Source organism: Corvus cornix, chromosome 19, assembly GCF_000738735.6.
Source record: "Corvus cornix cornix isolate S_Up_H32 chromosome 19, ASM73873v5, whole genome shotgun sequence".
NCBI lineage: Eukaryota > Metazoa > Chordata > Aves > Passeriformes > Corvidae > Corvus > Corvus cornix.
In genome coordinates, this window is record NC_046348.1 from 10,401,619 (window position 1) to 10,421,962 (window position 20,344).

General features: G+C 47.5%; 1 long non-coding RNA gene across 1 annotated transcript in view; it reads right to left on the reverse strand.

Moving 5' to 3' along the window:
• Nucleotides 1–20,344, reverse strand: part of LOC120411031 — a 44,516-nt gene that overhangs the window by 21,328 nt on the left and 2,844 nt on the right. The window contains exon 2 of the long non-coding RNA XR_005603423.1: nt 19,861–19,998. This is a non-coding gene — a long non-coding RNA (uncharacterized LOC120411031). The remainder of the gene's footprint in view (nt 1–19,860; nt 19,999–20,344) is intronic.

The following is a 20,344-nucleotide window of genomic DNA, read 5'->3' on the forward strand; positions in this document are numbered from 1 at the left end:
ATCCTCTCTTTTGCTCACAGCAGCGCTTTCAGACAGACCTGGATCTCTGAGCAGCACAAACGTTGATATTAACATTTCCAGAAACACAGGAAACCCACAAATGACTTACAGCAGAGGAGCTGTGGCAGGCACGGCTAAGTATTGCATGGGGTTTATTGTTTCAATGCTAAATAAGGACTTCCATTGGAGCAGTTTAGAAATAGGGTGGATGAATCCCATGACCTTTTCCTTACATATTACAATAGTTTCATAAAGGACAAAGGTTGTGTAAGATCCCATGGGAAATCTGGTAGAGTTGTCAGGCAGCAACTGTTTAGCCAAGTAATTATTTCAGATTAGAACCACCTGAGTAAGGCAGGCAGGGTTTCTGTGGGATGCTGGCTTCTGCACAAGGACTAGTTTGTTTTATAAACACTGTTCCGCACCCCAATCCTGCTGCAATGAGCTGGTTCAGAACAGCCCTAATTATTGATGTACTAGAACCAAAAGAAAGCCAGAGTAAACTTCAGATAAGTCCTGATAACACTGTTAGTTATCAGCAAGGTTATGCCTTGTGTAACCAGCTAATTCCAGACAGAAGTTCTGGGGCAGATATGATTTATTTCTAACATGAGATTAGAAGCTACTCAATGCTCACTTCTATTCCAGCTGGCTGAGCTGCATCAATGAGAAAAATACTTATTTACAGGTTGTAATAAGAGTTGCTACACTGGGGTTCCCTGACAGAAATCATAATCCCCTCTCTCTCTCTCTGAGCTCACTTCTTAGCTTATACAAATGTTAAAGACCACTCTAGTTGCCCCCTGCACGCTAAGGGGAGGAACTTCTCTCAATTAATTGGAGAGTACTGCCCACTTCTTCAGGTGCCTGACACACAACTCCATCTTAGAGCTATGCAGCTAAGGACCACTTCCCCCTTGTGTGTGAACCCAGGTCAGTTCATGGAGAGCATGTAATCAAACCATTAAGGTATCACTGATGCTCCTCTCACCTCCTGCTTCAAAGGGCAAGCGTGTCTTTGGGAAGACTATCTTAATCTGCTTCCTGATATAAGAGCAATTGTAACAAAAGTCTTGTACCAGAATAAATGCCAGGATGGAAAAAATGTATGGGGGAAAAATATCTATCAGTGTGTGTTATTAACAGTGTAAATTCACTCCTTCTGTGCAACTGCCCAGGAGCTGTTAGGGTGTCTTGATGATACTATTAATTATGACCAGTTCCTTGTGGTCACTGCAGAAGGAACAAGTCCAGAAGAAAGACTTAAAATATTGCTTCATCTTAATTGCATCAGAGGAAAGGAAAAAAAACAAAAAAAATTCCAAGGTCCACTGCAGATAACAGTGAGAGGAGTTTGGGCAGAACTTTGATCCTGATGTGGCATGTCACAAGACTGAAGTACTCCAGCACAACATTACAAATAAAAATCTAATTAAACAGCGTCCGTCATGGGGCACTAATCTGAGCAACAACTGACCAGGCTCTAATGAAGCATATTCATAGCAAAGGCTTGCAATAAAGCAAGGGAAGTTTGACATACACACATATATTTATATCTGTGGGTTGGTGTGGGGGTGAGTGCCTCCATCCATGTGTGTCTGTGTGTAACTCACGTGGTGGTACCCAACTCAGTGCCAGGGGTTATTCTGGAGCCTGGGAAAAGCTCGGTGCTTGCACTGTGACAATCCTGCACTGGAAAGGCAGCAACTGTGAGGGCATTTACCTCCTGGGGGAAGGTACAAAGACCCTTTGGCTTCCCCAGGTTTATTGACTGTGTCCACTGGATCATGAGACATTAGAGAAGCTGGAAGTGGACTGACCTGCTCACAGGTTTGTGTTTGGTGAAGAGGTGCCAGGATGGCATTTGGCCAGCACATGTTGCAGCTTCTGCTGTGACCCTGTTGTGAAGGGGCTGGAACCCTTAACTGCTCCTGCCCTGGCCAGTCACACACGCACTACAGGGTCAGACACCACCCAGCACAGCCCCCAGGGCAGGGTCAGACACTGCCCAGCAGCCTCGCCCATGGTGAGGAAGGAGCTCTGTGCAGCTCAGCTGCATCAGACACAGAGGCCTCAATTCAAACAGAACTGCTGCTGTCCACACCATGGTACATGGGCCAGTTCGTGAGCTCTTCTGGCAGCAGACTGCAATAGAAATGAATTCAAGATGTCCATCTGTATGGGTGGAGAACTTCTGAAGTTACACCTTCCCTATGGAGATCTTTGCTCGAGGAAACTCAGCCAGCACCAGCCCCCTCCCCTGAGCAGGGATCCTTATACGTTGTCTGGGAAGACATTCTGTGCACTGTGCTGTGGTGAGAAGGGTTTCCTCTTTTTAGTATCACTTCTGTCTAGTAATTCAGAAGAAATATGGCATTGAGGGTTTTTTTTAGTCTATTTTTTTCTTGAATCTATAATAGTTCTTGGCTTCAACAGCAGATATTATTAACTACTTATTATTCAGAAACAAACCAGTATTCTGACTAACCAATTATCCTAAATCATACTTTAAATAAAACATAACTCAGTAGCATTTATGGAGAAATGTAAGGATAATAACACTTGGAATATTTATGGGAACCTGGAAATGTTTCAATTATCTTCATTTGTGCACTACAGTAGCATCCAAGCCTTTAATAAAGAAGTCTCTCTAATCCAAACAACATAAGTTAAACAGACAAGAGACAAAGCTGTGAACAGAAAACATAATCCCTCACTTAGTAAATAAATGAGGCACAAAAAGGGATTCTAAAGAAAACTGTGGCCAACCTCAGAATCTTGTTTTCCTCCCTGATGCGGTCAAGACAGTCCCTTTGCCACAGGCCTATGATGCTTTCCAAACAAATGTCAAATGTAAATACAGTTCCTCACGGTCAGTCTGCAGGGCCTGCTCCGGAGGCTTTCCTTCATTCAGCACAGGTGTAGTCCTGCTGCCGCCTTTCTGCTCTTTCAAACACTGGTCTTGTGATTTCACACCAAGTACCAATGCTCTTAAAAGCTCAATTTCCAGAGCAAAGTGATCTGAGCTGAACCCCATCTCACAGCAAGAGGAGCAAAATTCTGTTGTATTTCTAGAGAAATGTTTGTGAACATTATGTCTGATTAGTTCTGTACAACAATCAAGAGGTCCCAAGGTAGCATGTTATTTTGAAGGCCACATGCCTTTACAGGCTCAGCATCTCCTAGTGCCCGGGGAGTGGGGTGGCAGCCCTGCACCAGCCCTGACTCTGCGGGCATCCTGACAAGTTTTCACTGTGCCAAGTGACCTTGGCTATGCCCTGTGCAGCTCCTCCTGGAAAGCTGCGATTGGTCTGCTGTACCCTCGTGCCTGGAGAGGAAGGCCTGGGAGGGCAGGGAGGGGAAGAAACCCAAACCCAAAATCCTTCACCGACCCCAAATCCCGGGGAAGGGCTCCGGGTGCGCGCGGGCACCTGCCGGGTGTGCGGCGCCCTCTGGCGGGCACGCGCGGCTCCGAGCCCCTGGGCACGCGCGGCTCCGCGCCCCCGCGCACGTGCGGCTCCCCGCACCTGGGCACGCGCGGCTCCGCGCCCCTGGGCACGCGCGGCTCCCCGCACCTGGGCACGCGCGGCTCCGAGCCCCTGGGCACGCGCGGCACCGCGCACCTGGGCACGCGCGGCTCCCCGCACCTGGGCACGCGCGGCTCCGAGCCCCTGGGCACGCGCGGCTCCGCGCCCCCGCGCACGCGCGGCTCTCCGCACCTGGGCACGCGCGGCTCCGCGCCCCCGCGCACGCGCGGCTCCCCGCACCTGGGCACGCGCGGCTCCCCGCACCTGGGCACGCGCGGCTCCGAGCCCCTGGGCACGCGCGGCTCCCCGCACCTGGGCACGCGCGGCTCCGAGCCCCTGGGCACGCGCGGCTCCGCGCCCCTGGGCACGCGCGGCTCCCCGCACCTGGGCACGCGCGGCTCCGCGCCCGTGCGCACGCGCGGCACCGCGCACCTGGGCACGCGCGGCTCCCCGCACCTGGGCACGCGCGGCTCCGCGCCCCTGGGCACGCGCGGCACCGCGCACCTGGGCACGCGCGGCTCCGCGCCCCTGGGCACGCGCCCCGCCCCGCCCCGCCCCGATCGCGATCCCGGCGGCTCCCGGCTCCTGGCAGGGCCCTGGCGCTCGGCGCTGGCTCCCCGTGTTCTGCACGAAGGCAGAGTCGGAGGCCAGAGTGGAGAAAAGCAGCTCCTTCAGCCTGCAATAACCCCCCGCGGGAGTGCTTGCAGGGCGATGCGCAGTTTGGCCCGGGTTTGGAGGGGAGATTCCTGCAGCCGCTCCACTCTGCATCGTATCAGTCCCTTGCTTCCTGCTGCAGCTAGAATTTGTGAGCTTTAGAGAAAGAAAATGAGCTGGGTGGGATTTTCTGTCTCATCTGCTGTGCTCTCGTCAGTGGAGAGCTGCTTGTGTACACTGCAAACAACAGCACCGAGCATGAAAGAGTTCTGCCAAGGCTGGGAGACAAACCTCGGACTTCTTTTGTTTCTCCTGCTTTAATTAGGAAACAGCCCATGCATGAAACACAAGGAGTGCCAGAAAACCAAATAAATGTAAGCCTTTGATGCTTTCTTTCCCTGAATACACACCTCTGTGAGCTCTTTAGTCCCTCATCCCCTCAGAGGCTAAAGGTCAGTGGGGCCCCCTGTGAACTGCTGCCCTGGGAGAGGAAGAGGAAGGAAATGACACATTAGCTCGGCTTTCTAGGCCTGTCTTGATACACTTGTGTGAGTCACCAGAGCGTGACGGCAGTGCCTGGAGAATGGCATATATCAAGACTCGGTTTCCTCTTCTGAAGCTGTGACATCTGTAGCCGTGAACAATCCCTGGGCCTGTGAACAATCCTGCGGCTCTTTGGTGGGCTGCACTGGAGTGTCCTTTTACTGGGAGTGTCAGGAGAGTTCCAGCTAAAGCTGCTTATTTTCATCACTTCTGGGAAGACCAGTCTGGCTCCCAGTTTAAGGAAGCGTGGAAAACTGCTCTTCCAGCAAGAACTGAGGAATTGCTTTCTGAAATTGTCCCAAACACAGTGAAGCCACCAGTCACCACTTCACAGGCTTCCAGCTTCATAACAACTTCGTCGCACATAGATGACATTTTGTTAAAGAGTTGAGGTTTTGTTGCAATTTCAACATCTTGGGGTTTTGTTTTGCTCCCCATCCCCAACCCGAGCCTTGCAAATACTATCTCTCACTGCTCCGAAGCTAACAGCTCCTTTTCCAGCACAGCAGATGTGGGAAAGCTGGATTTAAGACACAGGTAACTTGATTCCACTTCCATCTCTGCAATCATCTTCCCGCTTCACATACCCTTAACCTCGTGGTGTCTCAGTTACACTACTGTCCCACTACCTTATGTATGACCTGTTAAATACCTGCACGCTTTTAATTTTTTTTTTCTGGAGTCATGAAGAATTTCCTTGTTTTTTGCTATTAAAATGAAATCTCAGGATAGCGTGAAACCATGTGACTCCTAGCGATGGGGTTTTTAAGTCAAAACACTGCAGCATTGACTGCAGGTCTGGAGCTCAGGACTTTATCTCCCATTCTGACACCACCCCTCCCTGGACCACTAAGGAAACTGTCCAGTAGCTGCTACAGGAACAACGGGTTTGCTGTTTTTCAAGGGATACCATCACTTAGATTCTGGTATCAAACACTTCCCAAGGATGGAAAGTTTAAGCTCTGGTAAGACAGGAGGAATAGGAAACACTGGCAGTGTGAGGAGGCAGTGGTAGAGCTGGCAGGGTAGGGATGCAGGGTACTGATAATGCTGTGTTTCACCCCGTGGTCATCATGACACCCACACCTCGGACAGGGGGCCTCTTCCTTGTTGACAAAGTTACCTCAGGCTCACAACATCACACCCAGCATTCAGCTTTCAGAAGTCTCCTTAAGGGAGTGCATTTGGGAGGGGCTGTACTGGGCAGTGCTCACAGTCAGGAAAGCAGTTCCAGGAATAGCAGGTAGGAAATGTTGTCGTGAACCCACACGCAACCCAAGGGCTATTCTTAGGAGGAAGCCTAAATTGGAAATTTAACAGGCAATGTTTTCAGACTTGTTTCTGTTGCAGAGATGAAGACAGTTAAGTGAGCAGTGCCTGAGTTTACAGTGTCACCTGAAACACCTGAGGGTGCCAAAGAGGCTTTCTCGGTGCGGGACAGGAAAATGCACGAGACAGGGAGGGGGCCTCGGGTCACCTGCATGGTGTGCACTGAGAGTCAGGACAAACGGTGCCTGAGCACCTGTGCCTTGGATATTCTCCCCTTGCATTTACTCCTGCATGTCATGACTCTCATGGCCTTGTTAACAGCACATCTAAGCATCACCTGCTTTGACACCAGGACACCTTTGGGAGGTGGAGAAGTTCTGGAATACATTTGAAACACAGAGGAGCTGGGGACCTTACTCCCTTACATGGAGTATCACACCAGAAGTGAAAGCACAGCTTTGCTTGATCAAAACTGCATTATGGAGGTGTGCATTTTCTTTAAACCTGAAAGAAATGAGGCTGCCTGCTGGAAAGAGAAGGCAATATTTTAATGATGTCTTGTTTCTAAGCAAATGTGCTGAATATTTGGTAACCCTTAACTTGTTAATTCAGAAAAAGAATGAACAAGACTAGCTAAACTACTTAATCTACTAATAAAATGTCAAGACCTATGTAAGACACTGCTCTCCTGTACTCCTTGGCCTTTTTATTGAGGCACAATAGTGGTCTCCACCATTTTCTTTATTCCTTAGAACTTTTGTTTCTGTTTTTTTGCTCAGGACTTGCTTGCTGGGCCAAGAGAGACCTGCTGTGTCTGCTGGAGGTCAGTTTCTTTAAATAAAAAAGTAATCCAGATCAATGTGGGATTACAGGGCATGAAATCTCCTCATGGCTAAGCAGGGTCAGTGTTCTTGGATGGCAAAACTGCCCTCAAGTTTTAGTTTGCAATAAAATACCTGGTTCCTTGCTGGCTGCTGTGTTCCCCTCCCAGCAATGAGCTCTCCCCAGCACTATTTGGCGTTGGACTCACCACAGCCCATGGTCCAGCCAAAGGGATGTGCTCCACATCCCCCAGGATGCAGCAGGCACAGCCCAGGGCCTGCTCAGACTGAGCTCAGGAGGAGATGCAGCCTTGGGTGCTGAGCCCTACAGAAAATCTGGGGTTTCCTGGGTGCTGAAAGGTCAGCTGAGCACGCAGGGAGATCCAACCTTGTCCACTCGGCACCAACGCTGTCCGCAATGCTGTTTGGAGTCAACAGGGTTTCTGGTTACAGGAGCCAACTTTTGGTGTTGTGGCAAAAGATTAGGTCTTGTCTGTATTCAAAGAAATCGTGAGGGAATTCTCACTGTGTACTCAAGGCCAAATCCAGTGCTAAGTAGAGCCAGTGACTTCCAGGTGGAGGCAAATCTCATTCTGAAATTGTCCCAGCACACATAATAAACACCCCCAATTTAAGGGTCTCTATTAGGAGGCTTTGTCATCATAAAGCACCTTTCCTGTGTCTTATTTGTTTTTCCCTGTTTATCTGCCATGAAATTATCATTACCAACAGGAGCTATTTTAATGGCCTGAGAGAAGTAGGAACATTTTGCTCAGACTGAGGCTCAGCAGAGACACTGTTCAAGCAATGTGTTCAGAACACACTTCAGGAAGAATCTTCCCATCAGGATTCCCCAGCACTGACACAGAGTGGGTTTCACTGCAGGATCCCCCAGGGTGCCACAGATCTCTGGCTCCACAGGAAAGGAGGGATGCCAAGAGTGCCTGGGGGCTCTGTCCACAGGACAAGTGTCCATTGTGGCTGCTGAATGACACATCTGCCTGCTACAAATAGACTCCTGCAGAGCCCTGCATTCGCTGACAGCTGGCCACCAGCCTGAAGTGATTTCAAAGAGCTGAGCTGGGCCCAAGAGGTCCAACATCCTCTTCCTCCGAGCTCGCACAACACCTGGGCTTAAGCAGCAGCCACCCCCACGAGCTCCTTTTCCTGAACAGAGACGCTCTGACCTACACATCAGGGGCTCAAGACAAAGCTGTGCCAAGAACATCAAAGTCAACTTCTACTGGCACCTGAACCTTTGAGGAAAGTAGGATATTGCTATGCAGGACATTAGCAATGATTTTAGAATAGCTGTGTTTAAAATAAAAATAACAACTTCAACAACAGGAAACAAGGAAGGGAAAACCTGAAACCAAAGTTCTCCAACAGAGACTATGTTACTGCACAGGACTCCAGCAGTAAGACCCAATTCTGTAAAACAGCCACCTGAAACAGTATTTCATCAGGGATTGTTATTGTGTAGTTGAGATGGTCTGAGGTCACCCCTCATATTTACCTCCCCATTTCAGCTCTAGGTAGGGGTGGACTGGGTAGGTGGAGGGATAGGTACCATTCCCTTCAGGTTGCTCTAAATCACTTGCAATGTATTTAATTTCGTCATGCCCACAACCAGAAACCACACACGCTCACAAACTCTGAGAGAAAGTAGATTTGACAAAGATTTATGCAATGAGTCTGTTAAGAAAGTATACACACCTCTGCTATTTTATAACACGCACAAGGATGGATTGTAAATGTTTTGGCGCAAGAATAATTTTCTTATTCTAGATCTGTCTCTAACTATATTCCTTAGTGATTCAAACAGTGGGGAGGCAGACCACGACTGAGGCTCCCAGGGCAAAGACATGAATAAATGCATAGCACAGTGAAGAGCAGAATATTTAGGTTCATAAATGATAGGTCCACAGGAGATGCAAGAGGCTTGTGCAAGCAGGACTCGATGTGAGGAGAGCAGCTTGCATTTGCCCTCATTGTAAGTATTCCTTGTGCATGAAACAGCCCCTGGGCACAAGGGGCAAGAGGACAGGGAGCAGAAGGGGGTGGCTCTCAGCGTGGTTATGTTGCTGTTATTCTACAGGACTGCTTTTGATTTATGTGCATCAAAAGCAAGTGGGTCCCTTATCTGTGCTGCCCGCGGCTCAGCTAAAGAGCAGAAGGATCTGTCTGTAGGTTGTGTTTTACAGAAATCACATCCGTGACTCCCTCTCTCGAAGGCGGCGGCTCGGACCGGGGGAGCACCAGCGTGCAAAGTTAATCTAACGAAAATTAATCTAACGAAAACAGCTGTCTCCGGCAGGATTACCGATTTTCATTGCCTGCGATGCTCTGCAGCTCCCGCGGGAGCCCCGGCCCCGCTCCCCGGCCCGGCCCGGCGGCTGCAGAGGGCACCAGAGCGCCGGGCAGGTGCCGCTGCAGCCCGGGCTGCGAGGGGACAAGGGACAGCCCAGCCCCGGCCGCAGCGTGCAGAGAGGGCTGGGCAGCCTTTGGGGAGCCCCCCAGTGCTGTTACGGGGTACCCCGAGCCCTGCCACGGGGAGCCCCCAGCGCTGTTACGAAACGCTGCCTCAGCCTCAGGACCATCTGGCATTGCTGCTGCCGAGGTACCAGAGCCGGTGCCACCGTGCCAGGAGGAGAGCAGGGATTTACAGCCCCGGGGGACCGGCTTCATCTGGGTGGTGGCTGCACGCCAAAACAAATAGCAATAAACACATTGGCCCAACCAGCTCAGTTTCTTACTTAAGCAACTTCCCGGAATGGGAGAAAATGCAGAATTGCACAATGTTCCTGGGTAGCTGTTTTCTCCCTCTTGTGTCACCTCAAGGCACAGGGGATGTCACTAAAAGTGACATAAAATGCTGAGTTTGAGGTGTGACCATATCCTTTAGCTGCTGATAAATTCAGTGAGTCTGCGTCCCTCTCTGGCTCACCGGAGAATGCTCTGCATGTAATAGGGCGAGAATGGCATAAAAACCACACCTTGGTTTGGGCAGAAACAGCACTGGTTTAGAGACAAGTCAGCTGGGAGCTTTTGCAAGGCTTTATGAGACACTGGATGAAGTCCACAGGGAACAGGAAATAAGCACTACTCTATCTTTAACATCAGTCCTCCATGTTTGCAGCCTTCATAGGGAACTGGTATCTGTTCTGAAACTCCTATTACAGCACAGAAGCGTCCACACTCCTTTATCCCAGCATCTTTAAACAGCCCCATTCTGTGTGAAAATTGGGGACTGTTTTACTGTGAGTTCCGAGTGGTAAGATCTCAGTCCCGCACAACCCAAACATGTCAATATTTCAAATTTTCACCTGAGTTTAGCAGACAAGATCCTTCATCCCCAGTGACAGAAAAGGACTGCATTTTCCCTGTGGCTTCATCATCTGTTCCTTTCCTGACATCACTGCAGAACAGTTATCTGAGGAACTTGATAAGCCCTCCCCGGCTGGGTTGTTGGGGTTTATTTTTCCCACTTTTAAATCGGTAAGAACTCCACTGTTGCTACAGATAAGCAGCCATTTGGGGTTATTTGAGTGCAAGCTGCAGATAAGAGAGTGTCTCCTGATGGCTTTTGTTGTCTCTTTCTGCCAGTGGCTTTTTGTTTCTCCTGTCTTTATGTATAAGTTCTCTGAGGTTGTTCTGTGTGTGAGGGGAAGTACAGCGATCACTGCTTCAAGTGGTTGGGGAATCTCTACTGCCCTTGGGACTCCCAGCCTGAATTTGCAAGTCTCACTTCCATGTGTGAGCTAGCACAACCCTCCCACTGCAGTAACTCAGCCTTTCCCAGAACTCCTGCAGAGAGGGATAAGGCTGGGCAGGTTCTTCACTGGCAAAAGCTTCTCTGCTAAAGATGTTTGGAAATCAGGATCCTTCCATGAGGAAAATGGGTCCAGCTCTAAGAGCCCTGGAAAACACTGATTTTATGAGCTTGCAGCAAGATCCATGGGAAGAGAGCCCTTCACCTTCTGCGTGCTGAAGTAAATGGATATGGAGTCTGCGATTTGGCAAAGATAAAATGGATTCAATTTCAGTTTTAAGAATGAAATAGTACTGCAAGCTGGAGAGAAAGTTTTAGCCAGCTAGCCAGGATTGATCCAGCAGGTTCTGATTCCCAGGATTCAGCCTTGTAGCTGTCACTGCACTTGTGAGTGCAAAAGGCTATTAGAACTTATCACCTGAATCATATCTTCCACAGCCCAGGTCAGGAGGATTTAATGTGTTTAATCACTTGGTTTTTTCCTCTTTGCCAAATAATTTCATCACAAAATTTGTATGAAGAGTTGACCTACAAGCATTGTTCCATGTGCAGGTAAGCTTCTGTTGGAGTTGCAGCATGCTACTCTGCCTTTCATCTGTTTTTGCAGCTCTCAAGAACAGCAGGGAGGTGTCCTGACCATCCAGCACACATCTGGAGAGCCCAGGTCAGAGCCTTCTGTGATACCGTGACTGCATTCCTGTTCTTTGCTATCACAGCCCCAGGTAATAATCAGAAGGGAGTGCCCAGTCATGTGAAGGATGAGCCAGTCCAGCCTGTTTCCTGATTTTCAGGGTCAACAATTTCTTATATCATTCCAGACTTACAGAGCATTTCCCAGATGGAACAGCTGCAGTCCACTTCTCAGTTCTGCCAGTAGCCCACAGCTTCAGGCAGACACTTTCCACCCTGCCCTTCCCAGGTCCTGCAGGACTTTGAACAGTACTCATGTCTAAAGGCGAGTTTAGAGTTTGCCTACTAGGACCTCTAAAAAATTCTCTGAATAGGAGTCATCATGATAAATTACTCCTAATAAAATAACCAACCTCCTGCAAAACCTTGTGAAAGAGACAGCTAGGTAAGTTCTATCAGCCCCAGCTGACAAGGAGATCACAAGATCACCTGTGAGACATGCCCAGAGCTACATGTGGCACACAAGGAGGAGGCAGCCAGTTCTGCCTTCCTCTGCTGGTGCCGTGCTGTCCTCTCCAGAGCGCGCTGCCTCCAAACCCAGCCTTTGGCAGCACAGCCTCATTCTCCTCAGAGCCCTCTTTTCTTCGCATTTATATATTGTAGATTTTGCTTCTTTAACACATGCAGGAAGAGGCACCTGAGCTGCACCCATCTCTGAGGGGCCCATCCTTGTTCCAGGTTACTGCACCGCTTACTAACCGTGCCTTGCATCTTGGTGGGGCTGTCTTAACACATCTATAATGATAACTTCATCATAGAAAATAGATACCCTGGGGGAAAAAAATCCAAACCTAGCAGGTGTTTACTATTTCTGCATCTCCTGGTAGTCTTACTATTTCTTCTTGTGGTATCTTTTTGATCTCTCTGCATGTAACTACCTCAATCCACATACCTTAGAAGCACCTATTAAAAAGCAAGGGTTAAATACAAACACTGTGTGCAGCAGATGTGCATTGGGATGACTTTGCTCAGTGTTACCCCTCTCCATTATTCACAAGCTCCTACCAATCTGCTCTGAGCAGAGATGCCGTATGTGGGATTAAAGGACAAAAGGAAACAAGAACCAAAGTCAGGTCTCCCTGACAGCACAGTTTATGTGCTTTCCTAATGTGCTGCTTTATTTGTCTAACAGAATAGCAATAGCTGCTGCAGAAGAGAAACATAAATTATGCCTTAATTAGGCAGGTTTTGGCTGCTTTTCTTGTGTCCCCAGTGAGGCAAGGCTGTGTCATTCTAACTCCATCCATTTAGGAAAAAACCCCATGTACACTTAGAAGCTAGACCCTTGGGAATATTCCATAAGGCACAAGCCCCTAGCATACCCAGCACACTGCAGTCCATGTGGGGATTTTTCACTTGCCCAAGGTGCAACCCTCTGTGTTCTTTTCTCAGTTCAGCTGCTAATGCATAACTTTACTTTTCCTTCCCCTCTGTAATTCCCAATTGGTTCTCTGGGAGTAAAGCTACTCTGGGAATGGCAGATTGTGCTGACTGCAAGAGCTTGGATAACCTGACTGAGGAAACAAGCAAGCTCCAAGCAAAGCATTTCTAATGGGAAAGACACTTCTGAGAACCTTTCTTTGCTGTCTATTCAGCAATGAGTTCATGCTACAGCTTAGCACTTCCATCATAAGATTATTTTCCCCAATCAGGTAGGGATTTAATTATCTAAGTATCTAATACCTTTACCCTTCTATGACATTTGTTTGAAATAAATACATAATTTATTAGGGAGTCACACAAGCTGCCTGGATGTACCCAGTATTTTCCTACAGGCAGGCAGCACAGCATGTGGAGCAGAACTCTGTGTGCCCCAGCTCCCTGCTGGGAGCACAGCCCACCCCTACCCGCATGCCTCACGCACCGAGACACTCACTGGTTTGGACTGGGAGCTGTCTGTGGAGTGACTAATGCAATCAGAAGCCAATTTGGATTAGTCCCTCTACACATCACCGCGTGGAAAAAGAAGCGCATTAAGTCTGGCCTGCTAAAAGCTGGGTCGAAATGCTTTGACCACATCACAGTAACAACGCTTAACAAGGCAAAATGTCTCCTGTCAGAGGCTATTCCCAGCCTTCCCTCACTGCTGCACTAAGCAAAGCAACTGGTTTGTTTTCCTAGCACAAGCCGACCTTCTGTGCAGCCAATATCTAAAACACATTGTCTGAGGAGCGGGAGCTGACAGCACTGAATGATGCAATTCTGTGAGCGCACCCGAGCGTTAGCAATGCCGACTGCACCCGTCCTGCTGAGCTGGGAGTCTCGGGGCACTGGCACCGGCACATTTGGGGTGGTAATTCTTTGCAGATGGCTGTGTCTGCTCGGCAGAGGGCTGTAGGCAAACTCCACTGGGTACTCCCAACAGCTCTCTCCTGTGGCAGAGTGGAGATGTGAGCACAGAGGCACCTGCAGCCCCTAACAACTGGTGACGGTGGAACTTGCCCAGTTTGAAGGATACCAGAGGGGTCAGGATGTGGAGGAAGTACAGGGAGCATTGGCTGAGCTAAAATTCCCAGCCGTGCAGCACAGGTGAACAGCACGTTACTTTGAAGATATCTAGGACAGCCAACAACTGCTGAAATTCTACAGACATCTCATTTTTTAACAGAAATGCAGAATGGAAAAGGACTACATGGGTTCTTTCATAGCTTGAGCATCTACATAAAATTATATGCAACCCTTAACATCCTGATTATCCTTCATGAAAACACTTGGAAGCTTGTGGGTTTGATATTTCTGATTTCCCATTTTAAATGTGAATTGTTTGGGGTAAATTACAATGTTTATGGTTTGAGAAGAGATGTTTTGTTCAATGTTTTGGTAAAAGACAGGCAATACAATTGAACAAGGCTCTTGATTTTGGAAGAGTTTGCAGAGGGGGTTCATGGATGGATGGGAGCCGGAGGCATTCTATCAAATAGCTCTGACCATAGTCTCATCAAAGGAGCACCACATCAAGCATTTAAGTCCAGTATTCTAAGTTCTGACTTCACTAAGCTCAGTGAGTATGTGGAGTAACTCCACTAAACCAATGGATTCATGTTTTATTATGCCCATTGTAATGGGCAAAATCTGACCTTTTGAAAAGGGTTCTGGGAAGCGCAGATGTGGATCACATCTACCCCTTTAAACTTCTACGTTTAATTCCTAAGCGCTCTCTATGGTTTAAATAGACATATCAGACAGAGGAAACCTTCTCATCTCTGGTTCATGGGGGAGGCAGACAGATAAGATGATTTGCCCACGGCTATACTTTCTAAAAGAGCCAGGAACTGAACCAGACTGGTCCAGTCTCAATGTCTCAACCACAGGGTCATCATTCCCTGCCTTGAAACAGTTTCCAAAATCATGCACTATGGGGAATTATAAGAGACAATTGAGTTACGAGCTGTGAAACCTGCCTGCAGAGGCACATGGCAGCACAAAGGAGCACATGGCAGCACAGAGAAGCTTGTCTCCACCAGACCCTGGGGGGAGGAGGTGTCACACGGCAGATCCCTACGGAGAGGGTCCTATGGAGAGGAGCCTGCCGGGAGCTGACGGACTGGTGAACAGCGAGTGATCATCCCATGGAAGGACATAGAGAAAGTGTGTTACTGATGTGGCAACACAGGATAGGTCACACCATATAAGGAAATACTGTGCTTAGAAAAGTGTATAAAACCAACTCACTCCTTTGAATAAATGATTCAGATTCCCTGCTGGTCTGGGTCCAAGATTCAATCGCCAACAATGCACTAAAGTATGGATATGGACTTGAAATTAACTCTGTGCTTATGCAACATTCTCAACACAACCACTTTCCTGCACTGAGCCTTCTACACTTACCATGATCAAGCACTCTGGTCTTGTCAGGCAATATTCCCCCTCAGAACCAGTGGATGGACCCTGTGCATGGCAGAAGGAGCAGCCAGGGCCAGCTGCCTATTCCTCAGCTGCTGAATTCTCCCATTTTGCACTCACAGCAGGGGTAGAACGTACAAGCTGCTGGATCAGAGAAAACTAAACTCAAGTATGAGGGAAAGTGGTAAGGGTTTACTTTGTCCCTTCCTGTTCATTTGTCTGCCATGAATGCAGAGGGTTTCCTATTTGGTGCTGTGGGGTAAGAGCCAGAATTTTCAAAACTTTGGCTCAGCTCCTGCCAGCATTCATGTTCTCTTATCTTGCTTCCGGTGCAAACTATTTCCAGGGATGGTGTTACTGAGAAAGTCAATGACTCTGATGGAAACAGAGGAAGAAGAGCAAGCAGAAAATCAGAAGACTGAATTCAAATGCAGACAAGAACTGGCCAAGACCATTCTCTCCCCAGACACTCTCAGCAAGATCAGAGGGTGCACTTGTGCAGAACTGGGGCAGCTGAGCCCTACCACACTGGCAGCTACTTCCAGAAATCAGGTAGTGAGACAGGCTGTGCTTTCTAGCATTTTCTGTCTAAGGAGTCATGATTCCATGTTTAGGAATATCATACATTATAACCCCAGAATCCAAATGGAGAGTATTACTACCATGGTATGCTTTCAACATCAGAAACTTGAGTCAACAGTTAATGTAAAAATTATGCCCATTGGATTTTATAAAGACTTTGAGTAGACTGCAGAATATGTGGCTCACTATTTTCTCTGGCATCATTGGAAAAAGGTTTATCTGCTTGTGCACTTTTTCTTGGCGAGTAGTTTGGGCAGCGTCTGTCTCCTGTGTGAGAAGTTAAGCATATGCATGAAGCCCTGGCTCTTTACACTGCCTGAGCCTCCATTTAAAGGAAGCTTTGCACAGTCCTGCACAGAAAGTTTGGGCAGCCATTCTACTCCTCACACTCACACTATGTGTGCTATTAGCTGGTTAATTAATGGGTGCACTAAATAGCTTATAAATTGTATGGGTGCCATAATCCACAGCCTGAACTGTACACAGAGTTCAAGCAGGGATTAGGAGAGTACATGCCCTTAAAGGGGAGGTGACTTTCAAGAGAAAAAAATAAGTTAGAAATACGTGTTTGCTAAGAACCAAGGTGTACAGAAACAGCCTAAAGGTATTTTAAGGACATTTCTATTTATGTCTCTTTTACCTGACAAACTCCTGCTGGATGAAAATCGTTTACTATTTATAACATACCATCAATGAAGGCTCCTGGTACAAATGTCTAGTGACTGCCTACACCCTAATGGGATGGGAACATCATTCTGTGAATATGAACAGGACCTTGCTGGCATCTCTTCATGCCACCACAGTCAAGGCAACAAAAAATTTGCAGCTCTCAAGCACTCCCAAATCAAGACACAAACCTCCTTTATGTCACGAACTTGGCCTACAGGTTGTCACAGAATAAAAGGGGGTAGTTTTTTTCCTTTGACTTCAGAGCTAAGACTGCAGATTCTTCTGCTGCTTTTGTTTTCACTGTAGTCTGACTTGCCCTCTCCCTCCAGGCTTTGTTTTAAAAAACTGCAATCATCCAGTGGATGCTCTGTCACAGTTTCTCTGTGCCCTTCAATATTTTCCTCCTAAACTTGAATCTCAAGCCATTGGCTACCTTGAGACCTGACCCAGTTTTACACAGCACACAGAACCCTTGTTCCCTGGGACTGACGCTCACTTGAACAGAGCTCTGCACGCAGCTTGTCTTGCAGCTGTAGTCTCCAGAATACAGAATGAAAGGAAAGGGTTAAGTTTTTTAGCTAGTTCTGAAAAATAGGGTGCCACTGTGAGGCAGAATTAAAACGAGAATGATTCCAGACTGCAGTTCTTTAGGATACACAGTATTTTCTATAGATCTCATTTTGCATCTTCCCTTCAAAATCCCACTCTGTCCTTAACATGTATTACAAGTGTTATACTGTTCTACAGAATTCTCATTAAGTATAATTAAGTAATGTAATGAAATCTAGTAGATCAGAAACCAAGATTCTCCCTTTAAATATGTTTCTCTCCTAAACAACTTAGCACTGCTGTAATCACTGTGAACAAAGAAAAACTGCCAGACCCTAATCAGCACGCAGCAGGGATGGGTCATGGACACATTTATCTTTCTTCTCACAAGCCTCCCCTGGATAAAGGAAATGCCCTAATACTCAAGGCATCTTGGACACCAGATGGCTGATTATTAGACATTTTATGAGAGGAAGGAAGTAAAGAGAAACAGCCTGAATTTTCATGGCACTGTAGGGATAGGGGAAAAGAAGGCGGAACAAGGACTTAATCCAAAACTTACTGACTGGGAAGACACTGATTTCAAAGGACTTTGAATCGGAAGGAACAAAAGATCTGTGCTTGCTTTTTCTTCTGCAGATTAATTCTCAACTCACCAAGAGCAAGAATGATTGATAGTTGAATAAAATTTTATATTTTCATCAATCTAAGGACTTCCCGCTGAGCCATTTTTTTGCAGGGGACAGGTTTAAGTTTCTAAATATTCTTCATAATGTTGTAAGCTTTTAGACTATCTGCAGGCTTTTCAGAGACCTGGTTTCCAAGAGCCTGACTCAGTAGAGCAGGAGCTGGCCATGAGGCCAAGAGCAGCAGCAGAATGCACAGGCAGCTGCACGCAGAATTCCACCTCCAATGAAGGAATGCCACAGGCAATGCCCATCAGATGCATCAGGGCAGTCCCTCCACTCATATCATTTGGCCCAGCCTCTTTTACAGTGTCTTAATGTTTAGAAACCTGTAGAAGTCAGCTCCTTTCATTTTATCCATTGCAGAGTTCCTGCAGCTCTTCTAAAACAGAACTGTCAGTGCATGCAGGCTCTCCCCAGGGACCACTGCGTAACTGAGGGCTACAAGACATGCACCAGAATGCTTCACAGGAAGAGATTTCTTGGATGTTTCACAAGTGGAAGATGGCAATAGCTCCTCCCAGGTCCCACCACGCACAGCAGAGGGACACAGCTACATCAAATGTGCAGATGGATCTTGGGAAGAACGTGGATATTGGATCTAGTGGTCTTTGTGGTGCTGCTCCTCCCATGGAAAGGGATGTGGATTATCCAGCAGGCCCTGTTGATCCCAGGACAGCCCTCTCGCTAGGTATGTAATGAGAGACACAATGTACTGCTTGAGAAATGACTGTGGTCACCCCACTTGTGAGGCACTGCACACACACATGCGGAGGAAGGGTTGCAGAACTGGAAAGGAGGCCTCCCACAGAACAGGACAAGAGCTGGTGGTAAAATCTCCACACACAAGTAGCTGCATCAGGAGAAGTTTGGTTTGGTTTTTTTTGTTTTTTTTTCCTTTTGCCAGAAAACCTGGCATTGATTCAGAGTTGCTGACAGACGTAGGGCACACGAGTGGGAGGAGTCTGTTCTCGTTTTGCTAATGAATGTAACTCCACTGGCAAAGCCTGAGTGCAGGACAAGCCTCACGCAGGGCGTGCACAGCTGAGTCTGGACCCAGGGCCTTTCCAAAGGGCTGTCACATCAAACGGGTCCGAGCGCACGGGAATAATGGGAGCAGATGATTAACCCACCCAGCTCCTCTCCTTTATTTAAACACCAAGAAAGGGCTCTGGGGAATGAAGCTAATAGCCACGTGGAGTCCCGGCTCCAGAAACATAATGATGGACCTGGAGCCTTTTCTCACCCGGATGAAAGAGGGGCTGTTGTGCTGCAGTTCACAGCGTGCTAATGACAAACACAACTAAAACCTTCAGCCTGTTTCAGACTCAGGCCTGTAATCTCCTTATGCAATACGCTTGACAAAGCTCTCTTGTGGAATATGAGCCTGCTTTTTCCACCACAGTATATACCCCCTCCCTCACCAGACTGCGTGCTACTGGACTTGATGAATTTAATTATTTATTAATTATTTTTACTCTTATAGCATTTAACAAAATAAACTGGTTATTTTGCTGCAAATAAAACAAACATTAGGAAGCTCTGCTTGCAGTGATATGCCTGTCTGAGGGGAAGAGCAGCAGCTCACCTGCTGCAGTGTTCTGAGAGGTAAAGCTGCCTAATTATTTTTTATTATCCCCGTGTTGTTTTGTTAACCAAATATTTGTCTTTTTGCCTCACACACATATCTAATGCCAATATACAAATTGCACAAGGGGATTATGCCAGCATGAGTCAATCTAGGGTGTGTTTATCCTTGGAGAGACATAAGCCTCTGTTTCTAAAGGCGGGTGTTTCTTATCCTTGTTAGACCTATGAATATCTTTTGCCAACAAAATTTGTCACTTTTCACTGTTGGCACGTCTGCTGCTAGAACAAACCCCACGGGCTGGCAGGGCTCCAAGTGGGGTGGGGGCTAAGGCCTCTGGGACTGTCATTATTGAGTATTTATATTACAGCAGAGCTTAGAGGCTTCTTGCTGAGATTCAGGCGTTGCCGTGCAAGCAGAGAGTAAAAGACTCTTCCTGCCCCAAACAGTTTATAGTCTAAACAGAAGTGACTGGTGATAAATAGCAGACAAAAAGGCAGCACTATTGCAACACAGCTAATGCTAAAGAAAGACTGCAAAACCCATGGGATTACTCTAAAAATAAATGCTGAGGGTTTTATCTGTTTTATAGACAACTAAAATTCTTACGTTCTTAAAGCTAGAAAGTTTCTGGTTGCTGTAACAGCTGCAATTCTTGTTTACTCACGTGACTCCAGAAGGTAAGATGAACACATCACTCCACTCCTCCTCCTCTCAGTCCCATCTCAAAGTTCCTTTCTGTTGCAGGGGAAGTGAGCGGGTGGCTGGTGGTGCTTGGTTGCCAGCCGGGGTTAAACCACGACACCTGGCCACAGAAAACACTGAGTGAAGCTACACAGCAGTTTCTTGTGCCCTCCACTTCTGGGGCAGAAATTCTCTTAAGATTGCCCAAGCACAACTGTTTTTCCCCACTCATGAAAATTATTTTTAAGAACAAGAGTAGTGTTTAATTTTCACATCTCTTCCTCCATTATTGTCAGCACACAGTTCAGTTTCCTGTATCTATCCCTGACTCACTGGGATCCACCACTGCCAAACCTGTGGATTTGCTGGTCCATCCCTTGCATTTGACTGTGCCATTTGACACAGACAGCTGAGCAGGAAAAACTCCATGGAAGAAGTGGCCCCAAACTAAAATTTTTCTTAAAGTT